Here is an 11,533-nt window from a genome sequence, read left to right on the forward strand (position 1 = left end):
TGTGCAGTACGCCCGGCTTCACCGTGCCAACAGAGCGCGCAGGGTGACTGGCAGGGTGCGCACTGCAATCCCAGGGACCTCCAGCACTCTCCTGGGGGAGAGGGCCGGGGCAGAAAAGAGAGAGGCAAACAGTGTCCTAAACTGCCTGTTGGCACTGCCTCCGTGTTCCTGGTGAGGTTTCTAAAGGCTCAGCTGGCCCGGGTCCTGTGGGAGCAGGGTCAGAGAAGGCTGGCACACACCTTTAGGGCTTCAAGCCGTGAGGTGCTGCTCGCCCCACACGGCAGCAGGGAAGCAGGATTGCGCCTGTAAGAGGCAGTGCTTGGGCGGGTGGCTTCTCCTCCTCTGGGGGCTGTCAGGACCCAGGGGTCGTCCTGAGACAGCTGAGAGCTTTGACAATAGACAAGGTGACCTTAATTTTGATTTGGGGTGCGCAGTAATGAGCAAATGGTGTGATTAATGCATAAAGCTGACAGAAGGCACAGGCATCTTTAAAGAAATAGGGTGTGCGAGGTCAAGAAAGGTGTGCGGGGTGAAATGATATTTCAGAAGCAGCAAGCACGCCTGGCTGACTCATGAGCTGAACTGTGCAATAATCACGGGTAATTATTGCACACCAGGCAGCAAGTATCTGCATACTCACCGAACTGGACTGCAGTTTCCATTTTGGCTCTGGCATGCTCAGTTCAGAGATGAGAAGCCATTTCCACACAGATCCAATATTGTGGTTGTTTCCCTATCAAGCCTCTAGACGTGATATTGAACCATGTCCTGCAACAGTGAGGAGAGGGGAGCCACTGTCTTTAGAGCGATGAGTAACAGAGAAGTGCCTGTACTTATCCTCCCTAAAAATGTCTGTGTGACAGAAATGTGCTTCTGAATCAATGGCAGTGCACTCCCTTATAGGCCAATCCGTTTTTCACCAAAATGAAAACAATGGAAGGCCTGAAAGGTAATGAGCCCAGGTAGGACAGGAGCAATTGAGCACGCGGGCAAAGCCCCTGCACTGGGCCTCCCACAGCAGCAGAAGCCTGGTGGCACCCCGTCACCCCGGGAGGGCAGCCCCTGGTGCCGTGAGGGACTCGTGTTATTTGGGTTTAATGTCACTCACGCTTCCGTGGTCCTGTCCGGATGCAGGACAGGATAGCACAGATTTTCTGCGTGCCTGTGTATAGATGCAGACCCTTGAACGAGAGGCAGATCTACAAGACTGGTAGTTGAAGGGCAGGTAAATAATGGCATGTATTGGGTAAGGGTTCCTTGGACCCCCTGCCAGCCACTCGTTGTACCCCCCAGCAGGGCTGCAAACAACTCTGGCGTACTCTGACGCTCTGCTAGGCGTCTTAGGAGTGCATCCTTCTGTACCTCCAACACCCGTTGTCTTCCACAGTGAGGCTTTAACCCATGTGTGTTACAGACCTGCAGACAGATAAATAGATTTTTATCAGTGTTTCAAATGATGTGCTTGGAAACTGAACAATGAGCAATAATTAACAACTGTCTAGACATGTATGAAATGTGCAATATATAGAGCATATATATATAAACGTGTATTATTGCAGACAAGTACATATAAGGCACTGTTTATATGCCTAACATTTCATGCAGCAAAATACCATTTCAGCTTAAGTAATGTGAAGTCATACTCTTTCTCCTATAATACAGACATTTCCCAACTATTTTTAGCTCCGTCTGGCTAATTCAGCAGCGCTTGGATAACAGTAATACTTTCCCTTCTCTTCTTGTGATGCTAATTTTACTCTGCTATCCAGAGCCTTTCTGGTGATAGCTCTGCCTCTTGTTTCATCGGCACTGATGTCCGCTGGAAAGTTAAAATACACCATGACTAACGGCACAGTACCTGCGAATGTCTGCTGCTGTTTGAGCGTGGAAAAAGGAAATGCTACCAAGTGCCAGACATTGTGGTGAGCTACCCAGTGGTAAACAATTTACTTTGAAGACCTGAAATCCATATTATAGATAACTGGGATAAAGCCAGGCATCCAAGTAAAGAAAAAAATCTCTCAGAGTGTAGTGACTCATCAGCGTGTATGCCACCATAACCTGAAGGCTGCACCTTCCGTTCATTACAGAAGGGCAGCTGCCGACGAGCGGAATATGGTATTCAAACATTTATGTAACGCCGGAGATAAAATGTCAGTAGTAATATCAACATTTGGGTTGCTGCGTACCACCACAAATCCTCGGGCTGTCGGGAAAATAGATAACAAGCTTGGAAACTCCTGCAGCACCGTGCGAACAGGCTTGCTTTCGGTACCTAGTTAACAGCCGTAAGCCGGGCAGTAGTTTGCATCATGCATTAAATTACTTCTGACTCAAACAATTAGCCGATTCCAACAATTAGTAAGATAAGGCGCGTAGTAAGTAGCCTTTCTGCAGCTGACAAAAGCTCTCCCCAAGTTCCTGCTCGGTAGGACTTGGTGAAACGCTGCCCTCTTGTGCAGGAAAGGAAAGCGGCGGCCTGAGCATCCCTTCCCCGTGAGGAACGCAGAGCGCGGCTCGCACGGCACTGCAGCCCGTCCTGCAAGCCCTTCCTCGCCACAGCAATCCCACGGACTTCGCGACCGCTTTCCTTTAACTCGGCCATTACTGCTCTTCAACAGGCAGCGAGATTTACCAGGGTCTGTTGCCTTGCCTCGCTCCCAGCCGGCTCCAGGCCGAGGCGCTGGCTGGGGACCACTTTGCATCCCGCGGCCCCCGACCTGCGCTGCGTGACCGCCAGCAGCAGCCACACGTGCAGGTGGAAGCCACAAATGTGAGGCACCGGCTCCTTCTTTATGCCTGCTGCTCGGTTGTACAGAAGGTCTTTAACAGCCCTCATTCTCACTTGGGTATTTGGCTTGGGAGTCACCGCTGTTACCTGAATTATACAAGCTCTGCACTAGATGGTGAAATAATATCCAGTTTGGAACAGACGCAGCCGATTGTTCAAGTGTTAATCAACCTTAGAATAGCCCTCAGGAGAGAGGCAAGCAAGTTTTTAACCTTCATTTTACAGAATGTAAAAGGAGGTTAACAGAGGATAAGGACTTGCTTTCCTGAGGTTCACAGCGGCAGCAGATGCTGATGGCAGATGCAGCTGTGCTGCGGCTCGGGAAGCCAAGTGGCTTTTCCTCAGCCACAGAGGTAAGGGTGCACTCCGGGGTCCTGGGGGCAGGGTCTTCTCTGCACCAGGGGAATAGGGAAAGGATGGGGCAGCACGGCCCCTGCTTTGTGTGAACACCCCAGTTTTAAACACTATTATTTCTCCTTGTGTTTGGACAAGAGGAGATCCAGTGAATTGCAGCTGAGGGTCCCCCCCACCAGAATCTCTCCGTCTTACTTGTAGAAAGTCCAAATGAGCTGCCTGGAGCTTACAGAGTGCCCAGTTCTGGTAAAGCATGGGAGAGACTTGTAGAGGTTGAAAATTTTGTAGTCATGTATACTAATCCTTGTACCACTGCTAGCCTCTGTGTGCAGAAATATCTCTAATGTTTAGACGAGATGCTTTTGGAAGCCACAAGCTGCTTGTTAATCACTGAAGGAGACATTCTTCTGGATAAACTTACACCAGATGAGGAGTTGCCCAGAACTAAACTATTGATTCGAAGGCTCAGCATTAACATGACATTTACGAGTTCAAACTCCTCACCTACAGCATCACAATATGCACTGGTAAAATTAAATGAGTCCTGTATTACTGGGCAGCTGGGAGGATGCTTTCAATATACGGAGAGAAACAAAGGCGGGAGGAGAATATGGCACCAGCGCTATCTGCAGTGCACACAGCCTTTGTGCTTATGCTTTTGTGTCCAGGGTCAGTTGCAGTCTTTTACCTTGCCAGCTACATAACTTTCTCCTTCTGAGTCTTCAGGCACTCCTTACACAATGAATTGCCTAGGAGGAAGCACTTAAAATTTAATTCAAGTAGGGAAGGCAGCACACGTGAATGATATAGAATCTACTAGCCCTTGTAGATTATATGATTTATACATTCACTCCAACAGCAATGAATGAACAGACTTATAGCAGGCAATATGCTATTGTGCTGTTACTTCTATGCCTTGTCTTTTTAATGAAAGGGCTTATACCTTCAAAGTTAATTAACTCATTTCTCAAAATCATTTATACATCTGCCTTATTTCCAGTAAAACTCCAGTTTTATATTACTAACTTTAGAATTGTATTAAAGAAAGAAAGAAAGAAAGAAAGAAAGAAAGAAAGAAAGAAAGAAAGAAAGAAAGAAAGAAAGAGAGAAAGGAAGAAAGAAAAAACGTTGTATCAGCTATGCTATTTTATTTGTAATGACTTCAGCTGTGGAATTGCTAATAATGATGAATTTCATAGGCTGAAATTTGGCCTGTGAATTTGCACCAGTGGTTGCTTTGGAAGGACAGTCAAATAAATATTAGCCAGGAGCCTGTGTTGCGCTTACTGTCACATTGCTGGAGCAAAGCAGCACTATGACCAGCAGACCCAGCCCTGGGGTGTATCGCTGGCACCCAGCTGGGCACCTGGCAGCGAGTGTCACCTGGCCCCTTGGCCACTAGCAGGTGGCATGTGAGCGCTGGGGAGGTCTGGGTCCTGCTTGCACCCTGCCTGTGTAGCCCCGCGAGGAGCGTGGGCCCCGCTCTGGTTGCTGCTGGCGGGCGAGCCGCGGTGCTGCTCGGGCGGAGCGATGCAGACGCGGGCCGACATCACCCCTGCCCATGCCACGCGCACGGAGCTCTCCTGCTCCCTTCTGCTGATGGGTGGACTTTTCATTTTAATTAAGCTATTATTTCAATAGCCATTACGAAGTGTGGGCACGGCTTGGGAAACATTAAAACCAGGGTAAACAAAGACTGTAGCACTCCATCTGCTTTTAGCACTACAGTTCAGCAACAGGAATGTTTGGGCAGCGTACACGGCTGAGTACTGTCAGTATTTACAGTAGAACACACCATGCCAAGCTTAGCCTACAAGCTGGTCGCAGGCACGAGCTTTTCATTATTTTAAATGATTTATTCTTTTCTGATGTGAAGAACACCACTTCTTTGCACTGAATGCTGCCTGTGAAGTCTGCTTTTCCACTTTAGGGATGCTAAACAGAAGCTAGCCAATGAAACGGAGGTAAATTTATTGACAAAAAATATAACATTCTTCAAAACCAACAGCTCTCTCTCTCCCCAACAAGGAAGAAATAAAATAAAAAACCCTTTGGAAATGCTGAGAAAATACCAGGGGCTGAGGTGAAAGGGACACAGCTTGACAAGTATGCTGAAAGCTGAATGTGGATTACCCGTGAGTGCAAAAATGAATAAATGTGTTTTATTCCATTATATTAATGAAATGGTTAATTTGGTTGCTATAGCAACAAAGAACAGCCATGCTAAAAAGCTAAAGGGCTATATATAATGCCTGATACAAGGTCTTTCTAATTCTAAAGCTGATTTTCTTAGCTACAATAGAAGTGATATGTGTTTTCAATATCATCTTAAGCTTTTGCATCAAATCCTCAAGCTAATCCAATAAATAGACTAGTAGCATAAAATAGCATATATGTTTGCACCTCGTAAAACTTACAAAAGGGGTTTACCTATGTGCAATCAAAAGAAAAGATCTGCAGAGTGAGGCTTTTCAGAAAGACTATTCTTCGTGCCATGGTGAAACAGCAAATATGTACAATAGGAAGTTCCTGCAATTACAAAGCACGTGACTGTGCAGGAAATCGCTGCAGAGGTAGCTGAGACACCAAGACAGAATTATGCTTACCACCCTGATAGATATTTCGCCTTACACAAAACAGACTTGATTTTCTTTTCACTTGCCTTTTGCATTTTTTTGGTCAAAAATTAATGATTCTTAGGGACTTCAAAAAGGAATCCTGCAGCACTTGTTTTTGTTGTAACATCAAAGTCACGGAGGGGGTGACCCATGGTCTTGCCAGCAGTGCAGAGGACAGACCAATTCTTATTAAACGCTGTGACAAAGCAGAAGCAAGAGGGACGCCTGTCCTCCCTTCCGAGGGGGCCTGGTGCAGCCCCGCAGCCCCCGGCCCAGGGAAGGGAGCTGCCAGCACCACGCAGCCCCGCTGCGTTCACCGGGGTGGAGCCGTCTGCTGCAGCCAAGGGGCACTGGCATTCGCTTTGGTTCTCATTACCATCAGATTTGTCGGTATCGCTTGCTCTTCCTAAAATAAATAGAAGAGGCTATAGTACACCCACACGAGCACAAGTAGGCTCTGACTCCTGTCACTGAACGCAGACACACAAAACTCTGTCGTGCACCTGCATGATTGAAGCAGATGCCTTTTATCTGCAGGCTGCCTCATTTTCATGGCAGTGGCAGCGCGGGTCCCCACAAACGTCATTTCTCAACAACAGCGTATGAAGACTTCAGTGACGAGGCCTAAGCCCATCTCCAGTAAGCTGAAGCAAAAGCTACGACTCGAAGCACGCTCAACTGCACAGGTGAGAAGCGCCCCTCGGGGCGATCCCTGGCTCTAGCCACTGGCAGCGTGCAGGCAGTGCCAGTGCCGGCTGCCCACGGGGAACATTCGGTGCTGACTGCATCGCTTTTGGCTGAAATGCAACAGAAGAGCTCTTGTGGCAGCCAGCAGTCATACCGAGGTGCAACTTCAACTATTCCGTGAGTTAATGGTGCTTGAGAGGAAAAATGCTTGGTGTAAAAACAGGACAAAGCAGACCAAGGTTTGAAGATGTTTTATTCAACAAAATCATTTATGAGTCCCTCCTCTTTTCCTGAGTGTTGCATAGTACCTCAAAAATGGTTTAAAGCAACAGCTTTAAACTATTTGCTGCCTGTGTCTTAGGGAGCCCAGTACACGGCAAGGCCCATGCCAGGCAGACAGACCGGCCCTGCCTAACCTCACCGCTTCCACACCAGAAGGCAATGCTGGATTGCCACTGCACGGCATTTCCTTGCAGTAAGTTCACTTCACTTAAGCTAGAAAAGTGTGTTTGTGTTTGTCATGAAGACTTGAGGTTGTTTCAGGCCTTACCTCTGCAGAGGCAATATGTGCCTACTTGCTGAGGGAAACTGCAGCTCACTGCTTTGTATCAGTGAGACGTTCCCCTCCCAGATAACAGAACGGCACAAGGAGCGGATTCAGACCACCAGCAAAGGTGAGGGGATGAAAGCGGGTGGTCAGTCCCTGCACAAGGCCAGCATGGAAATCTGCATGAGATCCAGCAGCTCAACTCGAGGAAAAGCTGTTAAAAGCTGTTCTCTGAACAGTTGACTGTGGAGCACACAGTTCCTCAGAAAAGAAAGAAAATGGCAACAGCAAAGACTAAGCGACCCAGATGGTCCATAAGCAGACTAATTATTTGAACGACCCAGAAGCAACTCTGAAGTTACCAATCCAGCTGCCTAGAGAGTCTGCCAGGTTGCCAGATGTTGCCAATGAAAACTTATCTTCCACAGTTCATCAAAGAAGTGGAGCAGCCTGGTGAAGGGAAACTGTTGCCAATAAAATAAATATTTTATCTAAAAAAAATATTTTCTACTAGGAAACGTGTTGAAAAATATAAAACTTTAACAACATGCCCAACCCCATGTTACAGTAAATGAATAATGAAACACACATCCAGAATATGCTGGCTGGATCTTGTTATTGATAGGCGATAGCTATGCTCAAGATTGTATTTCTAAGCCTTCAGTCTTGGATTGTGTTAAACAAAGTGGTTTCATGAGGCACGGGGCTCATGGCATTCATTTGGGGTTTGGATCGTTTGCCCTGGATCTAGCAATGGCTTTTGCTGCCTTGAGATTAAAGGCTAGAAGGCAACAAACCTGGAGGAGCAAGAAGTGACAGCAATACCGGGGACACTGCAGAAATGACAGCGAGCCGCTCTGTGGCCCCTGGCTGCCCAGTCACCTCTCAAACTGGCCACACTGCGGAAAGCCCCCACGTCCTCGAAGAGACAATACAGAAGGGGCAGTGGTTCCAGACAGGTAACTTGTATTTTGTTTCTGCCAAATCTTATGGACTAAGCAAATGGGTGTCTGCAAACAAGTCTTCCTCTTACAATTGGTGAGGCATCAGAGCAACAAACGCTATGCAAATACGTTGGCAACAGCACCGGAAATACGGGCTACCCTCGGGTTCATGCACAAAGGCTAGTTTTAATTTTCCTAAGAGACCAAATTAATGCTTTATTTAAGATCAGGATATATATATATATATATATTTAAAATCCCATGTCATTTTTCAAATGCAGCTATTATCGTTGCCAATCGACTTCCTTGCAGATATTATGTATGTTCATCCTAGAGGCCAAAAACCAAACTGCCTGTATAGCCTGTTAGCAAGGCAAAACATCTCTTTTTCCAATGAACGTGTATGAGTGCACTGGGATTCTCACAAGCAGATTTGGCAGCTTTTTCAAGTATTTCTTGGACTGCAGAGCATGCATTGAACATGGGGAGCTTTTTCTGTTCATGAATATGATGTGAATAAGAATGTGCTAGTGCGGCAGAGCAGGAGAAGCTATGGCAGTTCTATCATAATTTAATTTGTCAAATACAGTTTACAATATTTTATAATAGTGATCAATAGATCAACATGTCTAAACACTGTGCGGGTTAGGGTTGCAGGATCCAACCCAGCATGTCTTTAATAATACATAATTCCTTAAATATGCAGCTAAATCATTGAAATATATGAGCTTAATTTGGAACCTTTTACACTTTTAAAATTCATATCCCCTTTTTTAATAACTGGCTACAGCATTTGCAAAATAGACCAGATTTTTCTGTTTTGTTTCCTTGGCTCTTGAATGTGCTCAGTTGGTTCACCATGGTGGATGCATAAACCCATGGAACCCAGCTATTTCATGTGTGCCTGCTTACACCTTGCCTCCCTCTGATGACTTCAGACCTGCAGGAGCCCAACATGTGGCCATTTCTCTGAGTTCCAGCAACACACACAGATTTATTGCTGACGGCCGGTTAGAAATTATTCGCATTCATTTGGGAATGCATTTCCTGAAACTGTTCATGGGCTTGATGGAAGAGGAGTGGGGGAGAGGCTGGGTGGCAAGAGAGAAACCTGAACAATATAACTGATTTCTTCTTTGGTTAAAAACAAATTATAGTCTTGATCATAAACCTGATTCATAGAATGTCCCCAGTCTTCTATAGATTACTTGATAGCTACTTAGGAACACTGGATATCCGGAGAATACCGAATATCATAGGAAAAGTTCTAATTTTGCTGCTACATTGAAGGTATAAATGTACGTATGCTTAGCCACTTAAATCAGGTCTCTCGGCTTTGTCCTGTAGCTAACAGAAGCCACGCTCCCAGATGTGAAGTGTTCAGTGTAGGGAGGTAACCAGGTCTGACAATACAGCAGCGAGGGACCTTGAGAAGCCGGAAGGTTCAGCCACAGGTGACACACCGTCTCTCACCTTCGGGGTTTGTGTTAGGATACAAACTAAGAAGTAGATGGTAACAGCCTGGGATAAAATAGCTGCTTTTTAAACTGAGATCGTGAAGTGCTACCTGCAGAAAATCTGATTTATTTATTTATTTATTTATTTTCTGCCGTACTCAAGGGCATGCTGCTTGTCAGCCAGCTTCTCAGAGAGAAAAGACAGAGACCCTCCAAACTTTGCCCCTCACAGTCACAAAGCAGTTTGTTCTTACTGTGAATCTCCTATAACTCACATGAGGTAAGAAACTACCAGAAGACCAAGAGATTTAAACAAGTTTCAGACAGATATTTTCTAAGCAGCACAACTCTCTCTTACTACGTGAGTGCAAAAAATGTACAACTATGAGGAGAGAGATTAAAGCATGAAGAGAAAGCGATTGGCTTTGGGCTTGGGCTGCCAGTGCATCTCATCAGGTGAGCCCTAAATGTCAGCAAAACCAGGCTGGTGGAGTGAGGATACTAAATGAGCTGACACTTCAAAACATTAGGGGGGGAAAACTGTGTACATATGTGTTTGTGCGTGGGGAAGGGATGCAAAGGGAAGACAAGTCAAAGGAAGACAAAGAGATGCCATCCAGGGGCAAAGAGCATGTTATATTCTGCACTGTAGGCAATTAATAGAATAACGTACACATGAATTAACTCATTAATGATTCCTGGAGTGCAGAGTAGAGAACATGAAACACCACCTGACAAGTCTCTTAAGAAAAACCCGTTTAGTAAATTAAGAAAAAAGAAATACAACAAGTTGCTTTCAACATTTATTTATAATTTGGTGCACAATTCATAAACCAGCAAATGAAAGTTAGGGCATATTTTTAATCAAAGCTTTTGCTGATTGCAATATAGGGTATAAGAAATTGAATGAATAGATCATTTATTATTATTATGAAACCAAAGGCTTCATATTCTTACGTGGAGTAAAGCAGACAGCAATACGTCCAAATTAGAAAGTTCCTACTGTGAATGAAAAATGGATTAATACTGAGATATTGTTCAAATCTGTACAGACAAATCTGTACTTCTTTTTGGTTGTGAAATTACTAGAACCATACATAACTGCTAAGTATGAAGAATTGGCACTGGGGGAAATCATCTTGCCAGTTTGCCCTATACGTGTGTTTGGCAAACACAGCCTGCAGGGCGTGTATTCCATTTGCACGTAATCAGATCTCTGACCTGTAACGTGTACATTCTGGAACATTAATTGGCACAATTAAAAAGTTATTTAGAGGATGAGCTTGGAGAAAAAACATTGTCTCTTCTCAGAATCCCAAAATGGAACCTGGGCTTTGCAATAAGGCAGTTTAACCATTTTTAGATGGATGTTATGAGTGTTCACTGGGGGAAAAAACGTAACGATCAGGCTACCCAGGCAACATACAAATCTGAAGAGTCCAGCATGTGTCAGTGCACAGCAAATTTATTCTATTAAGTGACTAGTGTGAGAAAGAATTAGAAAGGATTATAAAAATACACTACCATATGCTGTAGTAGTTGAAAGTGATTAATCCAGTTCTTAAATCCTGTTTTAAATTCCCTTTCATTTCTTCCCATAGAAAAATAGAAGCAACATTGCTTTATTTGAATGCTATGGAGTTAATTACATCTTCTAAGAAACTCTTTTAAAACTAAATGTAATGTTTAATTACAAAATGCCTCCTTGAAAACAGTTAGCTTGTACATTGATTTGTAGTTCATTAAAAATGGTTTCTTAATTATATTTACAGCCAGAAACTACATAGAGATTAAACAGTCTACAGAGGAGTTTGAAATTACAGCACGAATTGTAAGGAAAAAGTTACATTTCAAATGGTGGACAACTGACAGCTACATCCAACTAATTGCTGCCTTTCTGTAATTTCAGAACTTAATTGTCGTAAAAATAATAATTGGAAAACAGTGTTCATTGTAACGGCTCCCAGTATCACATTTTTTTGGTAAAAGTATATTTCAAGGATTAATTAGAAAGCGAATCAGCCGCATCAAACAAGTGTAGAGCTCACATCAGCTGTTGGTCGGATCACCTCAGCACGCAGGGCCCATGGCTAGGGGCAGCCCAGGGCTAGGGGCAGCCCAGGGCTAGGGGCAGC

General features: G+C 44.8%; 1 protein-coding gene across 1 annotated transcript in view; it reads right to left on the bottom strand.

Moving 5' to 3' along the window:
* Nucleotides 1-10,188: 10,188 nt before the first annotated feature.
* The window catches only part of DPYD (dihydropyrimidine dehydrogenase), a 338,501-nt gene continuing 337,156 nt past the window's right edge, over nt 10,189-11,533 (bottom strand). The window contains exon 24 of the mRNA XM_035333208.1: nt 10,189-11,522. The gene's annotated coding sequence lies outside the window, so the exon portion shown is untranslated. The remainder of the gene's footprint in view (nt 11,523-11,533) is intronic.

This window comes from Oxyura jamaicensis, chromosome 8 (assembly GCF_011077185.1).
Source record: "Oxyura jamaicensis isolate SHBP4307 breed ruddy duck chromosome 8, BPBGC_Ojam_1.0, whole genome shotgun sequence".
Classification (NCBI taxonomy): Eukaryota; Metazoa; Chordata; class Aves; order Anseriformes; family Anatidae; genus Oxyura; species Oxyura jamaicensis.